The 22,737-nt window shown below is 43.7% G+C and overlaps 1 protein-coding gene across 1 annotated transcript in view; it reads right to left on the bottom strand.

The window, feature by feature from the left end:
* ANXA4 (annexin A4) overlaps positions 1-16,365 on the bottom strand; it is a 69,918-nt gene extending 53,553 nt beyond the window's left edge. The window contains exon 1 of the mRNA XM_082672585.1: positions 16,251-16,365. The gene's annotated coding sequence lies outside the window, so the exon portion shown is untranslated. The remainder of the gene's footprint in view (positions 1-16,250) is intronic.
* Positions 16,366-22,737: the final 6,372 nt, after the last annotated feature.

The raw sequence follows: 22,737 nt of genomic DNA, 5'->3' as shown, positions 1-22,737 counted from the left end.
GTCCTGCTAGGGTTTGTTTGCCTGTAGGTAGGAAAACAGTTATTATGCAGCCCAGGCCTTTCCTTACCAATACCACCGCTTCTGTTCGCCACGAGGGAAGAAAACACTCTTCCTAAACAAACGGGAAAAGCAACTAGGTTTTCCTTCACAGGTTTACACTGCTTCAACCTTGGAGATCTGGAAGCGAGCAGAGAATGAACACTGCTCTCTTAAATGTCACATATTCTTCTGGCACCTCCACGCCCTGCAAATATGCAAGATCTAGCTCTGTGGGCAGTGCCACTCCCCCCTGGATCAGACACTCCCTCAGTGGGCCAGCGCAGGGGTTCTATTTCCAAATCTTTCCAGAGTTCAAGCTGACTCTGAAAGAAGAATACAAAAACAGAACTGTTAAGATTCTCCCACAGTGGATGTCTGATTCACACAGGGAACTTGCTATTTCTGATGCCGCCTCTCCCAGTTTTTCATTAAAAACCTCACGAAGCGGGGGCGGTGGTGGGATGAATTGGGAGATTGGGATTGACATATATACACTAATATGTATAAAATAGGTAACTAATAAGAACCTGCTGTATTAAAAAAAATTAAATTAAATTAAAAAAAAAAAACTCATGAAGGCACAGGGAGGCAATGGAAGAAACTCCATGACAAAACCCAAAGCTCTAGGACTGACATGAGACAATGTCAGAAGCTGAGAGGAACTGAAACTAACTTGAGGCAGATCGAGTGAGTGTGTGTGTGTGTGTGTGTGTGTGTGTGTGTGTGTGTGTGTGAGAGAGAGAGACAGAGAGAGAGAGAGAGAGAGAGAGACAGAGAGGGGGAGATAGTGGGGAGACGGGTTACACACCTCCATCAGCTGTCTGATGTGGGGATCCCTCCAGAAAACCCCAGCCCAGCCCAGCCCAGCCACCTGAGTTGAGAAGCTGTGAGGTGGACCCTTAACTCACCCTACTTACTCATCCCCAAACCAGACAAGAGGCAGAGTAGAGGCAGGGAAAGGTGACCAGTGAAAAAAACCCTGGTGGAAATGCATCATTTATATATCAGAGAACCGGGCATTGGGGGTAGGAAAAGATGCTACCTCGGAGAGGCAGAAAAGAAACAAAGAGAAAACCAGCTAGAGGTGGGAATTCGATCAGGCACTGTACAAACAACCTTCTCTCCTGCTTAAAGCTGTTGCCGGGCTTCCCTGGTGGCGCAGTGGTTAAGAATCCACCTGCCAATGCAGGGGACACAGGTTCGAGCCCTGGTCCGGGAAGATCCTACATGCCGCGGAGCAACTAAGCCCATGTGCCACAACTACTGAGCCTGAGCTCTAGACCCTGCGAGCCCCAACTAATGAAGCCTGTGTGCCACAACTATTGAAGCCCGCGCGCCTAGAGCCTGTGCTCTGCAACAAGAGAAGCCACTGCAATGAGAAGCCTGAGCACTGCAACAAAGAGTAGCCCCCGCTCTCAGCAACTAGAGAAAACCTGGGTGCAAGCAAAGACACAATGCAGTCAAAAAATAAATAAATAAATAAATAAAAAGCTGATGCCAACACAAAAAGGTGCACAGGATGGGACCAAAGTGTCCCATCCACCCTATCCTTGACAGACAGTCTATACCTGTGCCGTGCAATGCCATAGCCACAAGCCACAAGTGGTTATGAGTAACTGAAATGCAGCTAGTGTGACAGAGAAAATAACTTTAAATTTTGTTTAATTTTAATTAAGTTTAAAGTTTTAAATTGAGGCAGTATAAGATATTTTTCCATAACACACAGCTGCAATGTTTTGGTGGGGTCACATTTCACTTTAACCATTGCACTGTGCAGTGCGCATGTCAGGCACGTTGCATCTGTTCTAGTTTTACATCTAATCACACCACCAATCCACTTGGTGTCAATGGATTGATTCACTTTGACTGATACTATCTATGGATTGATGCAACATTTTTAATGTGTTTATTTGAATATGTCTTGCAGACAGCATGAATTACAGTGATATCTATGTAAACTGTAATTTGTAATCACATTTAAATACTTATTTTAATTATAACATTTTCTAGTGTGAAAAAATATCTATGGACACATTTAAAAATTTTAAATGAAGGCAGCTTACTGATGTGGAATTGAGTGGAAAGGCAGAAGCATTATGACTGGCACAGTAAGGAAAAAGAGATTCAATTGGCATAAGAGTTAGTGAATTAACTGGGACAGGTGCAGTTTTAAAAGTGATATGCTGGGACTTCCCTAATGGTCCAGTGGGGAAGACTCTGCACTCCCAATGCAGGGGGCCTGGGTTCCATCCCTGGTCAGGGAATTAGATCCCACATGCTGTAACTGAAAAGATCCTGCATGCCACAACTAAAACCCAGTGCGGCCAAAATAAGTAAGTAAATAAATAAATAAATATTTTTTAAAATAAATAAAATAAATAAAAGTGATGTGCTTTTCATTTTAAAGTCAAATCAATTCTAAAAAAGATGAACCAGGTTTTTCAATGTGGATGCAAATATTAAAGGAAAATTATTTTTTGGTACTTAAGTTTTTTGGAAAACTTTTATGTATGGTTGAAGTAATGTGAGTATGTGATCTACATGAAAACTAAATTTTATTAAATCTAAATGCAGATCAAGTATTTCTGATGAAACTTCAGCAATAGAATTCAGATGTTCTGTCAGTGTAAAATACACACCGATTTGTTAAGACTTAGTACGAAAAGAATACTGTAAAATACCTCATTAATCATTTCTTACACTGATTATACATTGAAATAATAATACTTTCAATCTATTGGGTAAGATAATGGATATTATTAATTTCACCTGTATCTTTTTATTTTTTAAAATGTGACTCTAGATAATTCAAACTTACATTTGTGGCTCACTTTATATTTCTATTACATACCTTGTGTAATAATTGTGAGAGGTATTTTTGAGCACTTATAATGTGTCAGACACTGTTCTAAACACTTTACGTGAATGATTATCTCAGATTATCTCTTTTAGATCTCACCAAGAAAAATATTTATCTTCTTGGTGCTTTAATTTCCCCATTTGTTAAAAAAAGAAAGAAAAACACATAATGGGTCTATGACAAAAGAACAAAAGCCTCAGAATATTTAAAGGCAAAGCTTATCCCTGAAAATAATTCACTTAATTATTCATAAGAAACATTCAGGGAATCATTGGCAGAAGAACACATTCTAAATAGGAGGAGAAAATGATTAGCATAGTAACATCAAGAAATCCTTTGAGACTAAAGAGCTTGGCTTAAATATTCTGTATTCAGCACATCAAGGCCGAGATTAATTTTCTATGATCACTCTTTTCCTCCCTCCCGAGTGGCAAGAGATTTTTTTTTTTTTTGGTTTAATTTTATAAGAAATTTACTTTTGAAAAACAGTGACTTTTTTTTTTTTTTTTTTTTGTCTGCGTTTGGTCTTCGTTGCTGCGCGCCGGCTTTCTCTAGTTGTGGAGAGCGGGGGCTACTCGTCGTTGCGGTGCGTGGGCTTCTCATTGCAGTGGCTTCTCTTGTTGCAGAGCAAGGCCTCTAGGCGTGCGGGCTTCAGCAGTTGAGGCTCACGGGCTCAGTAGTTGTGGCACATGGGCTTAGTTGCTCTGTGGCATGTAGGATCTTCCTGGATCAGGGCTCGAACCCGTGTCCCCTGCATTGGCAGGCAGATTCTTAACCACTGCTCCAGCTGGGAAGTCCCGTGGCAAGAGATTTTATTTTCAAAACACTCATGTGTATTTAAGAGGGCTTACCAAATCACATCTAAATAATATTCTTTTCACTACTGTTTGGATTCAACTATTTTTCCCCCCATAAAAATAAATCCTCCAGGGCTTCCCTGGTGGCGCAGTGGTTGGGAATCCGCCTGCCGATGCAGGGGACACGGGTTTGTGTCCCGGTCCGGGAGGATCCCACATGCCGCGGAGCGGCTGGGCCCGTGAGCCATGGCTGCTGAGCCTGTGCGTCCGGAGCCTGTGCTCCGCAGCGGGACAGGCCACAGCGGTGAGAGGCCCGCGTACCGCAAAAAAAAAAAAAAATCAATCAATCAATCCTCCAGCAGGAGTCCTTCTAAAAGACATGGAGACTATCTGCAGAGATCATAAAAAATCTAATATTAACACCTTAAGAGGGACTTCCCTGGTGGTCCAGTGGTAAAGGATCCACCTTACAATGCAGGGGACACGGGTTTGATCCCTGGTCGGGGAACTAAGATCCCACATGCCGCGGGGCAACTAAGCCCATGCGCCACAACTACTGAGCTCACAGCGCCTCAACTAAAGAGCCCGCGAGCCGCAAACTACAGAGCCCATGCACTCTGTAGCCTACGTGCCACAATTTGAGAAGAGAAAACCCCCACACCACAACTAGAGAGAAGCCCAGGAGCTGCAATGAAACATCCCGCATGCATTAACAACAACCCCAGCACATGCTGCAACTAAGACCCAACGAAGCCAAAAATAATAATAATAATAAAAAATAAATTAAAAAAACACCTTAAGAGATCACAGAAAAGATAAAACAGAAAATACTGGGTAGCTTTTAAAAAATAACCTTTATTTATTATAAAATGTACATGGCAGACAATTTATTATTTGGTTTTATTTCTGTTTTAGCAACCTCAGGATTTTGTAATTGTAACAATGACGTATGGATCCAGGATAGTTAGCATTAATTTTATTTGTCACCTCTCTTTCCCTCCAGTTGTTATTATTTAAGTTGCCTGCATGGTCTGATAAACTTGTTTCCCAAACCCAGTGAGAATGTGGGCAGAGGTAGAATTTTCCAGTGCAGTGCTAATAATTATGGATCTTTCCTACAAATGGAGAAGATCAACTTTCATAGAATTTTAGAGACTATAAGCTCTTAAGTAATCACATCTATTTCCCCCTTTGATTTTATTTTGTAAATTATTAAGTCAACTTTAAGCACTGAAAAGGTCATTTAAAAAAATGTAAACTTACCAGCAACTTTCACTTACTGTTTGTTCCAATCTTTTAGCACAGTTGTAATCACAGTATGTATATCATTTTATGTTCTACTCTCTCCTCTTAATTTTCCTAATTCTACACAATCATCATATTTATTATTTTACTAAATTTATATTCTTCCACTGTATTGATATAATTTATTCAATGTCCCTCTCCTATTGGTTGTTCAGGTTTTTTTATGCTGTGACTACAATCTTTAGAGTTAGCATTGTAGATTTTATTCTTCTTTTGACCTATTCCTTGTGATATCTGATAATTACATTTCCAGTTGTCCTCCAAAGTTAAAAGGCTATCCAAATCCCAGCCAGCCATAAGCTTGTTTGCTTGCTTTATTTATAATTTAATGTTTAGGAGGTGTAGTACTGAACCTTACCGTTGGTTTAACTTGCTTTTTTGAACGCGTAGCAGGAACACTCTCTTCTCTTTTTCCACTTGTATCCTTCTTTGTGAATTATTTGTTTGCATTTTTTGCCCATTTTTGGGATCTTGGTGCTTCACTAACACGTTTCTAGAAATTACGAATATATTATAAAATTTAATATTTTATATCAAGAATTTATTATGTATCTTTCCAATTTCATATTCTCCTTTTAGTACAGTCAAAATTCGCGAGAAAAATTGTAAATCATACCTTTGTACTTTGTACTCTTCCCATCTTTTCCTTCGTACTCTTCCCTCTTATTATTACTTCAATGGTTAGAAAAGTCTCTTTTTTGGTGAAATGTTGATAATTGTTGAGCTGGGTGAGGAACAGGTATATGGGGCCTCATTTTAGTGTTCTCCCACTTTGGGTATATGTGGGGAAAAGTCCATAATGAAAACTTTTAAAAGAAGTATCTCTTCCCCATTGCTAGAATAAGTGCTTTATTTTATTTCTACTAGTTTTTCTCCCACCCCTTCCAGTTGAGAAAACTCTTGCCCAGGAGGTTAAAGTCACTCACTTACTATATGACTCATCCAGTTTCCTACCCACTAAACTTAGCCATCACGTCTTCTTTTTCAGGCATGGGGAAAACACCCAATGACATGGCTATTTGGAAACAGCTAGAATTCAATTCAAGAAAGTCTGGCTGGAAGATCCCAAGTAGCTGGTGCTTTATCCCTACAAGCTTACTCCAACCCTGCTCCACCAGTGAGACATGAGGAGACCAGGGGTGTGCTAATAATCTAACAGGAGCTCTCCAGGGAAAGAAAACCCTGGTTTGTCTCCATTTCTTTGGTGTAAATATTTCCAACATGACCAATTTCAACTTACTTATGTGGTGTCACTGAACTTGGAGCTGGGAATAAGTAGGCAGTAGTACACCATTATATAGTATTTCCACCACACAGATATAAGAAACTATATATAATAGTAAAATGTAGTAAAATAATTGGAAAGTGATGGGTTGTTTTCAATAAAACTTATTTAAAAATAAATACATAAAACTTATTTATAAATATGTCTATTTTAAGGTAATGTATTTACGCCTAAGTTCATTTAACTGAATTTTTTTAAATTGATTTATTTTATTTACTTATTTTTGTCTGTGTTGCGTCTTCGTTGCTGCACGCGGGCTTTCTCTAGTTGCGGCGAGCGGCGGCTACTCTTCCTTGCGGTGCGTGGGCTTCTCATTGCGGTGGCTTCTCTTCTTGCAGAGCAAGGGCTCTAGGAGCGCAGGCTTCAGTAGCTGTGGCACGCGGGCTCAGTAGTTGTGGATTGCGGGCTCTGGAGCACAGGCTCAGTAGTTGTGGCCCACGGGCTTAGTTGCTCCATGGCATGTGGGATCTTCCCGGACCAGGACTTGAACCTGTGTCCCCTGCATTGGCAGGCGGATTCTTAACCACTGCGCCACCAGGGAAGCCCTAACTGAATTTTAAATAGTGGCTATATTTAGCAATCAGCTTGCAAAACCCCTGCACATTTAACAACCATCTCTGATGGACTGATACAAGAACGCTCCAGGACACCACTGGGAGAACAGAGATGAAGGATGATTTTCTTTTTAATTGTGGTAAAATATGCATAACAAAACTTACCATTTTAGCAATTTTTAAATGTACAATTCAGTGGCATTAATTACATTCCCAATATCATGCAACCATCACCACATCCCAAACAGAAACCCTGTACCCATTAAATAATAACTCGATATTCCCCCCTCACCCCAGCCTCGGCTAACCATCATTCTACTTCCTGTCTCTATGAATTTGAATTTGGCTTTTCTAGGCATCCCCTATATGTGGAATCACATTTGCTCTTTTGTGTCTGGATTATTTCACCTGGCATAATGTTCCCAAGGTTCTCCTATCAATATGTTTGAGCACATATCAGAAATTCATTCGTTCTTAAGGTAAAAGCAGGAGTTTAAGACCAATATTTAAGGCCACCTTTAGTGCCCAGACAACCATGCTTGGCCTGGAGGGAGGGCGTGTGGATGCCACTTCATCTTCTCACTTCTGAGGAATAAGCCTTCCCCAGATTCACTGAAGTACAGAAAACCCTGGGAATCCAGTCCACCCAAAGCATGGCTCTGGTGGGGAGGTCACAGGCAGCTTTAATAGGGAGCACAAAAGAACCTGAAAAAGGCAGAAGGCGCCATGTGCATGATTAAAATCCCACTATGTTTATCTTTTCAATAAATCCAGACCAGTATTTCAACCTAAAAGAAGTTCATACAACCTAGTGGCTGTGAAAGTGTGGTCCCCAGACCAAGAACGTCACCATCAACTGAGAATTTGTTAAAAGTGTAAATTCTCAGGCCCAACCTCAGACCTACAGAATCCAAAACTCTGGGGCGGGGGTCCAGCAATTTAGTTTTTAAGAAGCCCACCAGGTGATTCTGATGCATCCTCAAATTTGAGAACCACTGCTTTAGAGTAATGATTCTAGATTCCAACTACTGATGCCTAAAATGGTCCCCAAACCATCCCATGGGCATTTTATAACTGTAGATTCCCACTCATGATCTTACATCAAGAATAAGGTCATGGGGGGAAAAACAGGCAAAATTTTATTAATGGAAGGGGGGGTATCATAACATTAACACCGTTTAATATATACAAGCATAGCTATGCCTAAATATGACTCAGGAAATATGTTTGCCAAAGATTATTTAAACAGTAGAGTTCTCAAAACCACCCACTGCAAACATGCTTTACTTCTGGCAGGCCTGAGCTGTTAATTTATAAGATCTGTGAAACTCCAAATTCAAGTCTCTTCCTACATGTGAGTGGTGGCCTAGGCTATAAAGGAGGACATGCAGCGCTGGAGGTAGGAGGCTGGGAATCCAGAACAAGGGCGGAGCTCCAGTCCCTGCTTCAAGGTTCACCCCCACTGTGAGAGCCAGCTTATTCTGGCATAAATCTGAGATAGTTGTGTCTATTGTGCAGGACTTCTGCCAGGATTAGCAATAATGTCAATCCCCATCATACCCTCCTTCCTCATTAAGAGAACCTTCATGAGTTGACAGACTGGGTTTGGTAAACCAGGAAGGTGGGACTCCCCAGGAAGAAATAATGACTGGTCCAAGGCAAGCCCATTCCAACCGCCACAATGGTCTATGAGTGGCCATGTGACACACTCTGGCCAATGAGAAATAAAGGCAAGCCTGCCAAGGGGCTTGGAGACAGAGTGTCCCCCAGGCTAAAACAGATAGAGTCAGCCTACCAACTTCCTCCTTCCTTGGGGCCTTGGATGATGTCAGGACTTGGCGTCTGGAGCTATGGCTTGAAAAAGATTCTAATTAGTACAGAGGGTAAGGCACCTAGCACGGTACCTGGGAAAAGTCCTCAAACTTTAGTGTGCCCAAAAATCACTCAGGGAGTGTTCAGAAAAATGGATTTGGGGGATGCTAGACTCTAGAACTTGAGTCAGTAAATCTTGGGTGGGGCTCAAAGACCTTATGTAATCAAGTTCCAATAAGCACCCCTGCTTATTCTCCTCACACCCAGTTCCAGGCCCTGATTCTCATTTAGGTAGTCCCTGCATGAGACCCCCCATTCCAAAACTGCCACTTGCTGTGTGGGCAGCCACTCATCGTCTTTACTTAAATAGTTATTTTGCCCCTATCAGGTACTAGGCATTGTGAGAGAAACAGAGACGGAGAAGATCTTGCTAACCAATCCAATGACAAAGCAGCGCTCGGCAACTATCATAAAACCTTCAGGGTAGCGAGAGACTACAGACTAAGTCGTCCCACCACCACCCAAGAGAGTCAAAAAGCTCTCGTTTGATAAAAGCTTAGAAAGACAGACAGGATTTAAACAGCAAAGAGGTCTGTAGGCAAAGACAGTAAAAATGAAGCCTCAGCTCTGATTATGAATGGTAAGACTTATTTGGAAAAGAGTATAGTTGACCCTTGAACAATACAGGTTTGAGCTTCCCCAGAGCCACTTACGCCTGAGCTTTTTTCACTAAATTCTACTGCGCCAGTTTGCCATCCACAGATGGTTGAATCCGCGGGTGTAGAACCAAGGATACCGAGGAACCAAGGATAAGCGGATGGACTGTAAAGTGATACGTGGATTTTCAACTGTGCAGGAAGTGAACAACCCCCGAGTTGTTCAAGGGTCAAATGCATTAAGTGTGGACTTGGGCTGGTTTAAGGACATGAAGAGAGTAGAGATAAAGGCTGGAACAGTCATTTTCAAAAATGGGTCATTCTGTGGGGCTTGGAGGTTGGACTGAATTTTCCAGGCCATGAAAAATAGCACATTCATTCAGCACCCCTTTGGTGAGCACCTACTGTGCACTGGGCCAGAGGACGGGGGGCACACGGCCCTGCCCTCAGAGGAGCTCAAAGCTGAGGGGAGGGCACAGGCCTGTAATCAGGCACAAAAGTGTGAACATTCTTGTGGTAGGGGAATCACAGGGAGACAGGAGCACCCAGGGGAGACCCCTCACCCAGATTAAGCCAATCAGGGGTGAAGACTATATGTAAGCCAAACCTTAAAGAGTTGGCCTAGTGTAGGGCAGGGAAGCAGGGAGCCTTGTTTTTCCAAGGCTGAATCTCTTCCTTCCTGGTACCCAGAGCTTCCTTTTTATTTAAAAACATTTATCACATAACTGTGCTAAGCATTGGAGCAGATGCAAAAGAAAACAGGGATTAATAACCTAGGCCAGCAGTTTGTACTATGGGATGCCTGGACTCTCTAAGACCTATCCCCCAATAATTGATCCTGTCTCCCATGGGCCTACAGAATGGCCTTAATTTCTGAGGGCCCTCCCGCTCTGGCCGCTGGGACTAGTCCTGCTCTGGCTGACATGCCACTCCTCCACTGTGCCTGGTCTTGCTTTCTCATCCCCATGCCTGTGCATAAGCCCTTCTTCTCCTAGCCCACCTCCAGGATGGTTCCTCCTCCAGGAAGCCTCCTCTGACCACCCAGGATGGCGTTAGGTATACCCCCTCAGCTCTACGGCAGTCTGTGCATAGTGTATCAAATCATTTATCATGCAATGATAAATGCAGTGAGGTAATGGAGTGAACCTCTGCAGACTGCCCTGTGCCCCAGCCTCAGGGCCCACTTGTTGGGACAGGACATTCTGGGAGGCAGCAGCATCTTCTGTATTTCTCAAACTGGATGACTGCTGACCAGAGGCCAAGTGACCAGCTCAAAATGGACTTATTTGCTTAAAGCTAATCGAAGTCACCTTTACCCAGCATTGCCTGGTTAAGTGGTTCTGGAGGTTGTGAAGCCCCTGTAGTTATAGACATCTTTGTATCTAACTGCCTGGCTGAGAGCAGGTTTAATAAATGTATTTGGCTTCTGTAAAAAAAAAAAAAAATTGCATGCAATCGTATGATTTTTTAATTGTTGATTTGCTTGTTTGTCTCCCTAAGGATGGGGTCTGGGTATTTTATCCTTGAATAGCTAGCATATGTCACACTGTATAATAAATGAATGAACTTTTTTCCATTTGGCGGGGGCCACTGACATCCTGCCTACCACCTGAAGACCCTTCTCTGAGGTGCTGAGCTGCCTCTCTTGCCCCTAGATGCTGCCCCAAGTCTTGCTCCCATAGGGAGGCACCACCAGCATCATGACACAGCACATCATCCTCGTTTGATGTCTGCTCCACTCCCCACCTAACAGCTGGGACTTCCTGCCCACTTAGAATGACCCAGATGACATCAAATCCATCTTGGACCAGTGGTTTGGACATAGCCTCTACCTCTTTACCTCTGAAAAAGTCCAACCCCGTAGTCAGCTTAATCTACCAGCCCTGCCTTCTCAGGCTGATTCCCCACTTTTAACCCATTATATAGTATAACAGAGTAGTAAGCACAGGAGATAGAATCAGACTGCCAAGTTCAAGTCTTGGCTCTACCACTTGATAGTATGTGATGTCGAGCAAATTCCTCAATCCCTTTGTGCCTCAGTTTCTGCATCAGTATAATGGAGACGACATTAGCAGGACCCACCTAACATAGGTGAAAAATTTTTTAAAAATAACATGCCAGGTGTTTGGCACAGGGTCAGGCTCATAGGGGACACTAGGTTTCAGCCTACAGAGAGGCAGAGACCTCACAGACTGAGCCGCAGAAGGAGGCCCAGGCTCTGAAGCCAAAGCCAGGTCTCTGAGTGCCCATGACCTGATATCACTGTGAGGACTTTCTCTGACAAAGCGCCCTGCCCCAGCAGGTCTATCTAGTCTACAAGCTGTGCCTTATCCCATCTACCTCCTCTCTCTGCTTCTGCAGCTAAAAACACATGGAACCATCGGACCATTTAAATGCAGAACTTTCCCCACCATGCAAGTCAAGGCACCTTACAATATTTTTGCAACCAGTTAAAGTATAGCCAGATGGAATGTATGGAAACCAAAGCACACTCCATGCTAGCTCTTTGTACACAAATAAGAAAGTATATGACCATATATTAATTTTAAGGTTGGAAAACTTGATAATTGTACATTCTTCATTTCTGTTTCATTCTCCCTCTTCACAAGCAGTGTTAAATGGACAGGTGCTATCTGTAACTCTCTGTTTTAAAAAGCTGACAATACATGAACATGATTAAAAAAAACAACTCAAATAGTACCAAAAAGTATATGTTGATAAGTCTGTAAGAACTTCACCTCCCTCCAACTACAGTGGCAGTCATAATTTTCCTGTGTAAACTTTCAGAAGTATTTATGCATTAACAAGTACCTAAGAATATAAATAGCCTCCACGATTCTTATATACAGAAATGTTAGCATATCTTGTAAAACTGTATTTTGCTTTAAATATATGTATATATATCTTCAATATCTTTCTATATCTGTTCCTATCGACCTGCACCACTTTTTTTTTTTTTTTTTTTTGCAGTACGCGGGCCTCTCACTGTTGTGGCCTCTCCCGTTGCAGAGCACAGGCTCCGGACGTGCAGGCTCAGCGGCCATGGCTCACGGGCCCAGCCGCTCCGCGGCATGTGGGATCTTCCCGGACCAGGGCACGAACCCGTGTCCCCTGCATCGGCAGGCGGACTCTCAACCACTGCGCCACCAGGGAAGCCCCTGCACCACTTTTTAACAGCTGCATTGTATCGTATTGCATGGATGTTCCATAACTTAACCAGTCCCTTACTGATATTTAATCGTCTCCAAACTTTTGGTGCTACAGACAATGCTGCAATGTATATATCCTTGTACACATGTCTCCACACACATGTCCAAGTATATCTTTAAGATAAATTCCTAGTATTCAAATTGATGGAACAAAAGTAAATGGATTTTAAAATTCTGAGAAACATTGCCAAATTTTAGGGCAATTCTTAACACAATGTCTAGGCATCCATGGTTGGGATTAGAAGGGTGTCCGTAAACCCCTTGAGACTGTATGGGAAAATGTCAAATGCATGTTTATTCTTCTCAAGAGGAGATTCGTGGCCTTAATCAGATTCTCAGGGACTTCCCTGGCGGTCCAGTGGTTAAGACACTGCGTTTCCACTGCAGGGGGCACGGGTTCAGTTCCTGGTTGGGGAACTAAGATCCCACATGCTGTGTGGCACGGCCAAAAAATAAAAATAAATAAATAAAACAAGAAAAGATTTTCAAAGGGGTCTGTGACTCTAACAAGGATGAGAACCAGTGAGTCACTGGGTCCTTGTACAGCATCAAAAAGCAGCAATAACAGAAGCTGAAGCTAAGCAGGGTCCAGAAAATGCCTTCCTGAGGCCCTTGGAGAGGAGTGAGAAGGCAGGTGCTGGGGACTGTTGATACCACCGGGCTTGTGTCCACAAAGGACCTCCTCCAGAGGAGATGGCTCCACTACACAGGAATCAGGAGAACTTGTTCCCATTCACCACAGGGCCCCTCTACACTAGCTCCTGGTAATAATTTAATGTTACCTGTTGGGTGGTGGGGGGAGGTGAGTGCCTTAACCCAGAGGATTGAATCCACAGTGACTGGGCAGGGACGTCTTTCTGATGACTTGACAAAAGTCCACCCATGGGGCCTCCTGATCTGTTTCAAGTCAGGCTGTTCATGCTGCGTTATATCCGGGCCTTAAAGGGTTAATGATGTTGAGGGGGAAAAGGTGAAGGTCTTTTCCAGAGTAACTTACAGTCTGGCCTTTGGCTGCAATTTATCCTTGCTGCCGATTGCGGATAAAATGTTCCACATGAGTTTTATGTCTAGCAGTCCAGACCAAGAAGCAGAATGGCAACTGACTGACCTCAAGCATCTTGAACCTTTAAACTAAATTCTTCAGAGGTGGTGGTGCAGGTTCCCACAGCAGAGCTCTCTGTCCAGTTCAAACATAACTGGACACTAACAAGTTATTCCCAATAAAACCAATGACAGGCAGATTCCTGGGTCCCACCCTGTCATACTGATCAGAACTTTGGGGGCAAGAACCTGTGTGCTGTGCCAAGCTTCCGGAGGGATGTACCTGAAGTTTGGAAACTATGGCTTTAGAAGTCATCTTAGTTTAACCTTGTCCCCTTCCCAGCTCCATCAGAAAGGGGCTGTTCGGCCTCTGCCCAGATATCTCTGGGGAGAGACTCCCGCCAGCTCCAAAGTCACCCAGCCTACGGGTTTCAAAAGCCACTTCCTTAAGTCCAACCAGAACCTGCCATCCAAAAATTCCTGCCCAGCTCTGCCCAGTGCCACAAAGAGTGAGTCTATTCCCTCATCCACAAGCCAAGCCCTTCCCAAATTTAGGGCCATTCACCTGTATCCCCACACTACTGCCAGGTCCAGTTCTTCCCACCATGGTTTACATATCAGCTTGACCAGAAGAAAGTTGAAAAGGCAAAGAAAAACACTGGTCAAGATTTAGTTAATGTTTATGTATGACTGATTCACTTTGTTATAAAGCAGAAACTAACACACCATTGTAAAGCAATTATACCCCAATAAAGATGTTAAAAAAAAAAAAAGATTTAGTTAATAAGCCAGGAAGCCACAAATCCAAATGCCATATCACTCTGAACCAAGCACTGACAGAGCTGCAGTAGGACAGAGAGGATAACAGAACAGGCTTTAGTATCCAGCAGCTGGATTTAAATGTTCGCAAAAGGTCTGACCTTGACTAAGGACCACCACTTAGAGCCTCAGGATCCTCTTCTGTAAAACAAGCTTAATAACCCCGCCTCAGGTTGAAATAAAGATTAAACAAGTAACCTAGTACAGCTGTTACTCAAAGTCCCTCCATGGAGGATACTGCAGCATCGATCAAACTGCCTCCATAAGTAGGCCTAACTGCAGTAAAAGCAAACTCCCAAAGGTTAGGTTTGGGTCAAATTGCAGCCCCAAGCCCAGGCAAAAAGTTTAGAAGTGTTTGTTTTATACGAAGAAGGTATCTAAATTCTGAATCCTACTACAAAGTATATCTGTAATTGTTTTTGTATGAAAAGTGTTTTTATCCTCAAATACCTGGATAAAATTGACACCCAAGGAAAATTCCCCCTCTGGTTTATTCTGAAGCTACAAGTACTCCCTGGCACAAGGTCTGTTATCCCGGTGCCCGCCCCTCACCTCCGTCTCCCTTGGAGAAGAGCAGGCTTAGTCTACAAGCAGATGTGCAAGGCTGAGAAACAAATGAGCGGCTAGACATAAGCAAAGAAATGGGCCACAAGATACAGTCTGTGGATGACCAAGTGGCTTCTCACCCTACAGATACTGAGGGCTGGTGTGCTCGGACTTAACTGCAATGTTACCCTCTAAATAGCTTTCAGAGAAAAATTATCCCTAACCAAATGCAAGAACATCTAGGAGGGAAATTCACAGACACCTTTGATCCAGTAATTGTGTGTACGTCTGTGCCCGCACGTGTACCCCCAAAGCAATAGAAATCTGATCTAAGCTCATGTAGGGGATCCGGCCTTGGCCAGAAAGGGCTCTGGGAAGTCAGCCGGTCCTGGGCGGCTATGGTTACCCATTTCCTCATCCCTGTCCCCTTCCTCTGCTGCTTGCTCTTCCACCTCTGTCATCTGAGAATTCCCTGGCAACTAAAGAGTGAGGGCTTCCCTATCAAGAGAGTTACTTGCAATGTAAGGAGGAGGTGGAGGGTTCTAGAACTGATGGACAATGGGATGGATCATTTAGAGGGGGAGGACCCTATTCATTCTTCCCACTGTCAGCTAGAGAGAGCAGATGCCCACTTTTCATGAAAGCTGTGGGTTACTCAGGACCCACATGCTCCCAACAGCTTACAGAAGACTTGCATCAATTTGAGAAGCACATAAAGTTGGGCAGATTGTTGAAAAGCAATAACCTCTTTGGTCCCAAAGTCTCCAGCTGGTTAAAACCATGACTAAAGAGTGAGGCTGTGCCACCGGCAGACGCTGGTCATGGATCTCATAATAATATCAGATTCCCATGTTCCAGGCATTGTGCTGAGCACGTCAGGTGCACACGGAGAGAAAGGGTAAGAGACTAGGAGAAAGGAGTTCGTTTCTTAAACGGAGTAAAGAAAGAATTAAAAAAGCAAAACTTGGGTGTTGGACTGAGTCAGCTCCAGGGAATATTACTCAATCCTTTGTAATGCCTAAATCCAGCACCGTGCTTGGCACATGAACTCAATAAATAGCTGCGGTGGTCTCTAACTGGTGTACATCCTGAGCTGCATAAACTGCTCTGGAGGTTCTCCTGGAAGGTGCCGGTGGATAAGGGCGGTGTTTGCCTCTCCCTTGCCCACCCGGAGCGAGTCCGGCTCGCTCCACCCTGTGCCTGCCCGGGCGGGCCCGCAGGCCGGCCGCGGGCACTCCCTCCTGGGAGCGGCGCGGCGCCGGACCCGCCACCCCCGCGAGGCTTTCCCGGGCTGTTGCACCCCTTCCGGAGCCCGGGACCCCCTTACCCCTGGGGCCGAGACGGGACGGCGTTCCTTCTGTGCGGTCACCGAGATCACACCCTGACGGGGCCGGGCAGCGGGTCTTATCCCAAGCGGACCCGCCCCGCTTCGGGGTGGAGACTGAGCCCGAGTTCCTGGTTGTCCCTCTCTGCCCACGAGACCGGAAAAGCCTACGCGGGCGAAGCGCACCTGGACGCCGGGGCCGGGACCGCCGCGCCTGGCGCCCGGGGAGGGGCTGCACCGGCCTAGAGCCCGCGCGTCGCGCTCTCGGCTTTGTCCCCAGCCTGGATCCCAGCCTGCCCGGCCCCGCCCGGGCGCGCTCGTGCTCCCTCGAGTCGAAGCAGTCGGACTCTCAGGTCTCCGGTGCTCGGGCGCGCCCACACCCTCGGAGGGCCGCGCCTCGGGACCTCTCCCGCACACGCCCTGCGCCCACCGCGGCCGGAATTCCGGCAGAGAGTCAAAGCTTCCTCCCCGCGACACTGCACTTTCTCACGCCGGAAAAGTGGAAAGTGAAATCAGAACGGCACATTTCGTTTCCCTCTCAGCACTATACATACCCCAAAGTTCCCCGTAGTTCCACCTTCTCCCTTGAGAAAAGCCGAGTTCCCTTTCCTTGGGGAAACCTTTGGAAATGGGAGTTCGGAGCAGTTCCAGATCTTTCTCGCTACCATTACCTGGGTTCGCTGCTGGTCAAGTAGCTCCCGGGTTCGGCATTGAAACAGCGCTCTCCCCTTATTATACAATCTTTGTTCGTATCTGCCTCCCCGGTTGGACTCAAACAAGGCACTGACTGGGTCTAAGTGGTCTTTGCACTCACACCCAGTACCGTCCTGGCACATGGCAGTGAATGCTCGCATAATGAACCTATTGTGTATATCGGCAAATTCGGATTTCATTTAACAGAGGGTAGGTAGCTTTGGGGAGTGTGTGTGTGTGTTTAAGAATCGATTTTATTTATTTTTTATTTTTGGTTGCGTTGGGTCTTCGTTGCAGCGCACTGGCTTTCTCTAGTTGCAGCAAGAGGGGGCTACTCTGCATTGCGGTGCGCAGGCTTCGCAGTGCGGTGGCTTCTCTTGTTGCGGAGCACCGGCTCTAGGAGCGTGGGCTTCAGGAGTTGTGGCTAGCGGACTCCAGAGTGCAGGCTCAGTAGTTGTGGCACAGGGGCTTAGTTGCTCTGCAGCCTGTGGGATCTTCCCGGACCAGGGATCGATCCCCTGCATTGGCAGGCGGATTCTTAACCACTGCCTCACCAGGGGAGTGTGTTTTATATCGAACAGATCAAAATGCAAGTGACTGTTAGCAACCTTAAAGCTGGAGAGGGGAGCCTCCCTGGTGGCTCAGTGGTTAAGAATCCGCCTGCCAATGCATGGGACACAGGTTTGAGCCCTGGTCCGGGAAGATCCCACATGCCTCGGAGCGACTAAGCCGGTGCGCCACAACTATTGAGCCTGTGCTCTAGAGCCGTGCGCCACAACTACTGAAGCCCACAGGCCTAGAGCCTGTGCTCCGCAACAAGAGAAGCCACTGCAGTGAGAAGCATGCGCATGGCAATGAAGAGTAGCCCCTGCTCACAGCAACGAAGACCCAACGCAGCCAGAAATAAATGAATAAATAAATTTATATTAAAAACAAAAAGCTGGAGAGGTAACATTAAATTATTTCCTTAAGATGCAACTAAAGGAGGTGGTTTAATATGGTTGAGAGCATGGGTTTGGGGATCAGACTGGTCTGGATTCTACACCTGGTCAGCCCCTTTTCTCTGCTTGATACCTTTAAGTTTCTGAGCTTCAGTTTATGAACTAACGTGGAGTCAACTAAAGAAGACAAACAGTGGGAAAAAATGAAATAAGGCTAATTCATTTCCTCAGAGGGATTAGATCCACTACTTAATCCTTAAATAATTAATAAAATAAAAAAGAAAAGGTTAGAAATGGAGCAGATGCACCCTGCCAAGATCACCTTTACTAGGCGGGTGTACCCAGCTCACAGCGCCCCCTTTTCTCCCCATAACTGCCCTCACTCCAGGTTGGGAAGCCACAGTCAATGCTAACCTTACAGGGTACAAAAGGCCAAGAATTAATCTATGATATCCTTCCTATTCCAGAGCTCCCATGGGCTTAGGCTGAGGCTAAATTTCAGCAGAAAACCCTTCTGTGCTTTGCTTCTTCCTCTGCGATGTCCTGCTTGACTCACAGGTTCTCCTGAGAATATCACCTCACTAAGACACTTACACAAGAATCCCTGTCTCAGGCTTTGCTTCTAGGCAACCTGATCTGTGAGTATTTTATTTCATTTAATGTTTTAAGTTTTTTTTAGGAGTATTTACAAAATTAATATAGGGACTTCCCTGGCTGTCCAGTGGTTAAGACTTTGCCTTCCAGGGCAGGGGGTGAGCGTTCGATCCCTGGTCAAGGAACTAAGATCCCACATGACTCTCGGCCAAAAAACCAAAACATAAAACAGAAGCAATATTGTAACAAATTCAATAAAGACTTTACAAAAATGGACCCCATCCAAAAGAAAATCTTTTAAAAAAAGAAAGTAAACAAATCAACAGCCTCTGAGCAGTTTAAAAAAATAAATAAATAAAAAATTAATGTAACAGTTGAAATTAAAGATTCAAAGGAGACTTTAAATTAAATATAGCAGAATGAACACATGCATTTGCCTTGCTCCCTCTTGAAATCTCACTAAAGTAATAGTAGATGTTTTAAAAGAATGAAATAGGACAAATTTGTAGCAACATGATGGACCTAGAGATTATCATACAAAGCGAAGTAAGTCAGAAAGTGAAAGATCAAATACCATATAATATCACTTATATGCGGAATCTAAAATATGATGCAAATGAATATATCTACAAAACAGAAACACTCACAGAGAACAGACTTGTGAACTTGTGGTTGCCAAGGGGGAGGGGGTGGAAGAGGGAAGGATTGGGAGTTTGGGATTAGCAGATGCAAACTATTATATATAAATACGATGGATAAACAACAAGGTCCTACTGTCTAGCACAAGGAACTATATTCAATACCCTGTGATAAACCATAATAAAAAAATATAAAAAAGAATATATGTATGTGTAACTGAATCACTTTGCTTTACATCAGAAATTAACATAACATTGTAAATCAACTATACTTCAGTAAAAAAAATTTTTTAAATAGTAGATTAAAAAAAACTCTCAAGAGGGACTTCCTGGGTGGTCCAGCGGTTAAGACTCCACGCTCCCAATGTAGGGGGCCAGGGTTCGATCCCTGGTCAGGGAACTAGATCCCGCATGCCTCAGCTAAGAGCCTGCATGCCACAACTAAAAGATCCTGCATGCCACAACTGAAGATCCTACATGCTACAGATCCCGTATGCCTCAACGAAAATCCCGCATGCTGCAACTAATACCTGACACAGCCAACAAACAAACAAACAACAACAAGAAACTAACCCCCTCCCCCCAAGAAAACCTCACAAGAACAAGTGAGGAAAAATAACAAAATTTTGGAAACCCGAAAGCAGATAGGTGATAATTGACATAGCAGACATGAGAAAACTGACTCCTAAGCCAGGAGTAGGGAAAGCCAAGAAGCAACATGATATTGTAGAATTTCCCAGGGTAACGCAGGTATTGCGTGCTGCACCAAGTGCTTCTAAGAGTGGGTATATAACTAAAACTAAAAACAGGAGGATTTTTTGTAGGTCTGTACTGGAAGCAGCCAATCTCCTCCATCTCCTTCCCAATAGTACGCAGCTGCCACTGCCCTCTCCCACTTGGGCAGCAAATCAGAAACATAGTCTCTGAAGGCGATAAAGCAGAGGATCTCTGGAATGGGGCATACCAAGTGTAGTCGAGATGTTCTGGTTATCTAAGGCTGACTAACAAACTAGCCCAGAACTTGGTGAATAAAAACAATGACCATTTTATTATATCTCCTGATTTTTTAGGTCTGAATTTGGACAGGGCTTGGCTGGGCATTTCTTCTGTTCCACGTGACATCAACAGAAATCACTTAGTCTCACACAGGTCAGGATATCTATTATCAGAAAGACAACCGATAAGTTGTTGGTGAAGGTGTGGAGAAAAGGGACCCCTCGTGCACCGTGGGAGGGAATGTAAATCGGTGCAGCCACTATGGAGAGCAGTATGGAGATTCCTCAAAAAATTAAAAATAGAACTACCATACAATCCAGCAATTCCACTTCTGGCTATTTATCCAAAGAAAACGAAAGCACTAATTAGAAAAGATATATGCACCCCTATGTTTATTGAAGTGTTATTTACAATAGCCAAGATTTGGAAGCAACCCAAGTGCCCATCAATAGATGAACGGACAAATAAGATATATATATATATATATATCACTCAGCCATAGTAAAGAATGAAATTTTGCCATTTGGGACAACATGGATGGACCTAGAGTATATTCTGCCAAGTAAAATAAGTCAGACAGAGAAAGACAAATACTGTATGATTTCACTCACATGTAGAATCTAAATGACAAAACAAATGAAAAAACATAACCAAACAGAAACAGAGCCATAGATACAGAGAACAAACAGGTGGTTGCCTGAGGGGAGGGAGGGGAGGGGAGAGAAGGAGAGAAATAGGTGAAGGAGATTAAAAGGTAGAACTTCCAGTTACAAAATAGATAAGTCACAGGTATGAAATGTGCAGTGTGTGGAATATAGTCAATAATATGTAATAATATGTAATAACGTGTAATATGTATGGTGACAGAGGACAACTAGACTTATGGTGATTATTTTGAAATGTATAGAAATATCAAATCACTATGTTGTATACCAGGAACTAATATATATATACATATATATATATATATATATATACACACACATATATATACACATATATATGTATATATATACACATATATATATGTGTGTGTGTGTATATATATATGTATGTATGTTAAAAATATACACCAGACAAAACTTTTTTAAACAAGTCACTTGATGGTATTCAGCTGGCAGATGGGCCAGTCTGGAGGATTCACTCACATGTCTGCCACCATGATAAGGTGTGCTGGAAGGCTGATCTCAGCAGGCACTGTCCACAGGAGCACCTACACATGCCCTCTCCACATGGCAGTTTCAGGGTAGTCAGATTTCCTGTGGAGGCTCAGGGCATGCAAAAAGGATATTCCAAGAGATCCAAGCAAAAGTTACTAGGCTTCTTATTATCTAGGTTTGGCAGCCCCTGGACGTTATTTCTGTTGCATTCTATAGCTCATGGAAGTCACTAAAGCCAGCCCAGACTCAAGGAAGGGGCATTAGGCTTCATCCCTCAATTGGGAGACTAGCAAAAAATTTGCAGCCACCTTTAATCTACCACACAAGGCTGGGGGCGTGGCCCTGAAATTGAAGATCTATATGAAACTTAATATAATGAATGTTGAGCTGCTCAGTATTCCTCCTTCACTTGACTCCTACAACCCTGGCAACCAAGATGAGGAGTCTGGAATACTCTCCTCTGGGGAAGAGAAAAGACCTAAAGAGACTGTCATTGGTTATTCAATGAAACCGGAGCAATCCTTTAGTGACTTCACCATAGTCAAGCCCCACCCCTTACCCAGGCATACAGAGCTTCCAGGCAGCATTTTATTTTAATTTTTAAATGTTTGTATTTTATTTTATTTTTTCTTCCAGTTTTATTAAGATATAATTGACATACAACACTGTATAAGTTTAAGGTGTACAGCATAATGATTTGACTCACATACATCATGAAATGATTAGCACAATAAGTTTAGTGAGCCTCCATCATCTCATATAGATACAAAATTAAAGAAATAAAAAAAAATTTTGCGTGTGATGAGACCGCTTAGGATTTACTCTCTTAACAACTTTCCTGTATAACATACAGCAGTGTCAATTATATTTATCATGGTGTACATTACATCCTTACTATTTATTTAATCTTATAACTGGAAGTTTGTAGTACCTTTTTTTTTTTTTTTTTTTTTTTTTTTGCGGTACGCGGGCCTCTCACTGTTGTGGCCTCTCCCGTTGGCGCACGGGCCCAGCCGCTCCGCGGCATGTGGGATCTTCCCGGACCGGGGCACGAATCCGCGTCCCCCCTACATCAGCAGGGGGACTCTCAACCACTGCGCCAACAGGGAAGCCCTGTAGTACCTTTTGACTGCCTTCATCCAATTACCCCTCCCGGCCCACTGCCCAGCCTCTGGTAACCACAAATCTGATCTTCTTTCTTATGAATTTGTTTGTATGTTTGTTTGTTTGTTTTTGAAGTATAATTGACCTACAACACTATGTTAGTTCCTGTTACTCAACACTGATTTTTTCCATACGTTTCAAAATGATCACCATGATAAATCTAGTTACATGTTGCTATACAAAGCTATTACTTAGTTATTGACTATATTCCCCAAGCCTTCATACCCATGACTCATTTATTTTGCAACTGGAAGTTTGTACCTTTTAATCTCCCTCATCTATTTCTTTCTTCTCCCCAGACCCC

The sequence above is a fragment of the Grampus griseus genome (assembly GCF_964374135.1).
Source record: "Grampus griseus genome assembly, chromosome: 15".
Classification (NCBI taxonomy): Eukaryota; Metazoa; Chordata; class Mammalia; order Artiodactyla; family Delphinidae; genus Grampus; species Grampus griseus.
This window is presented reverse-complemented; position numbering and strand designations above follow the sequence as displayed.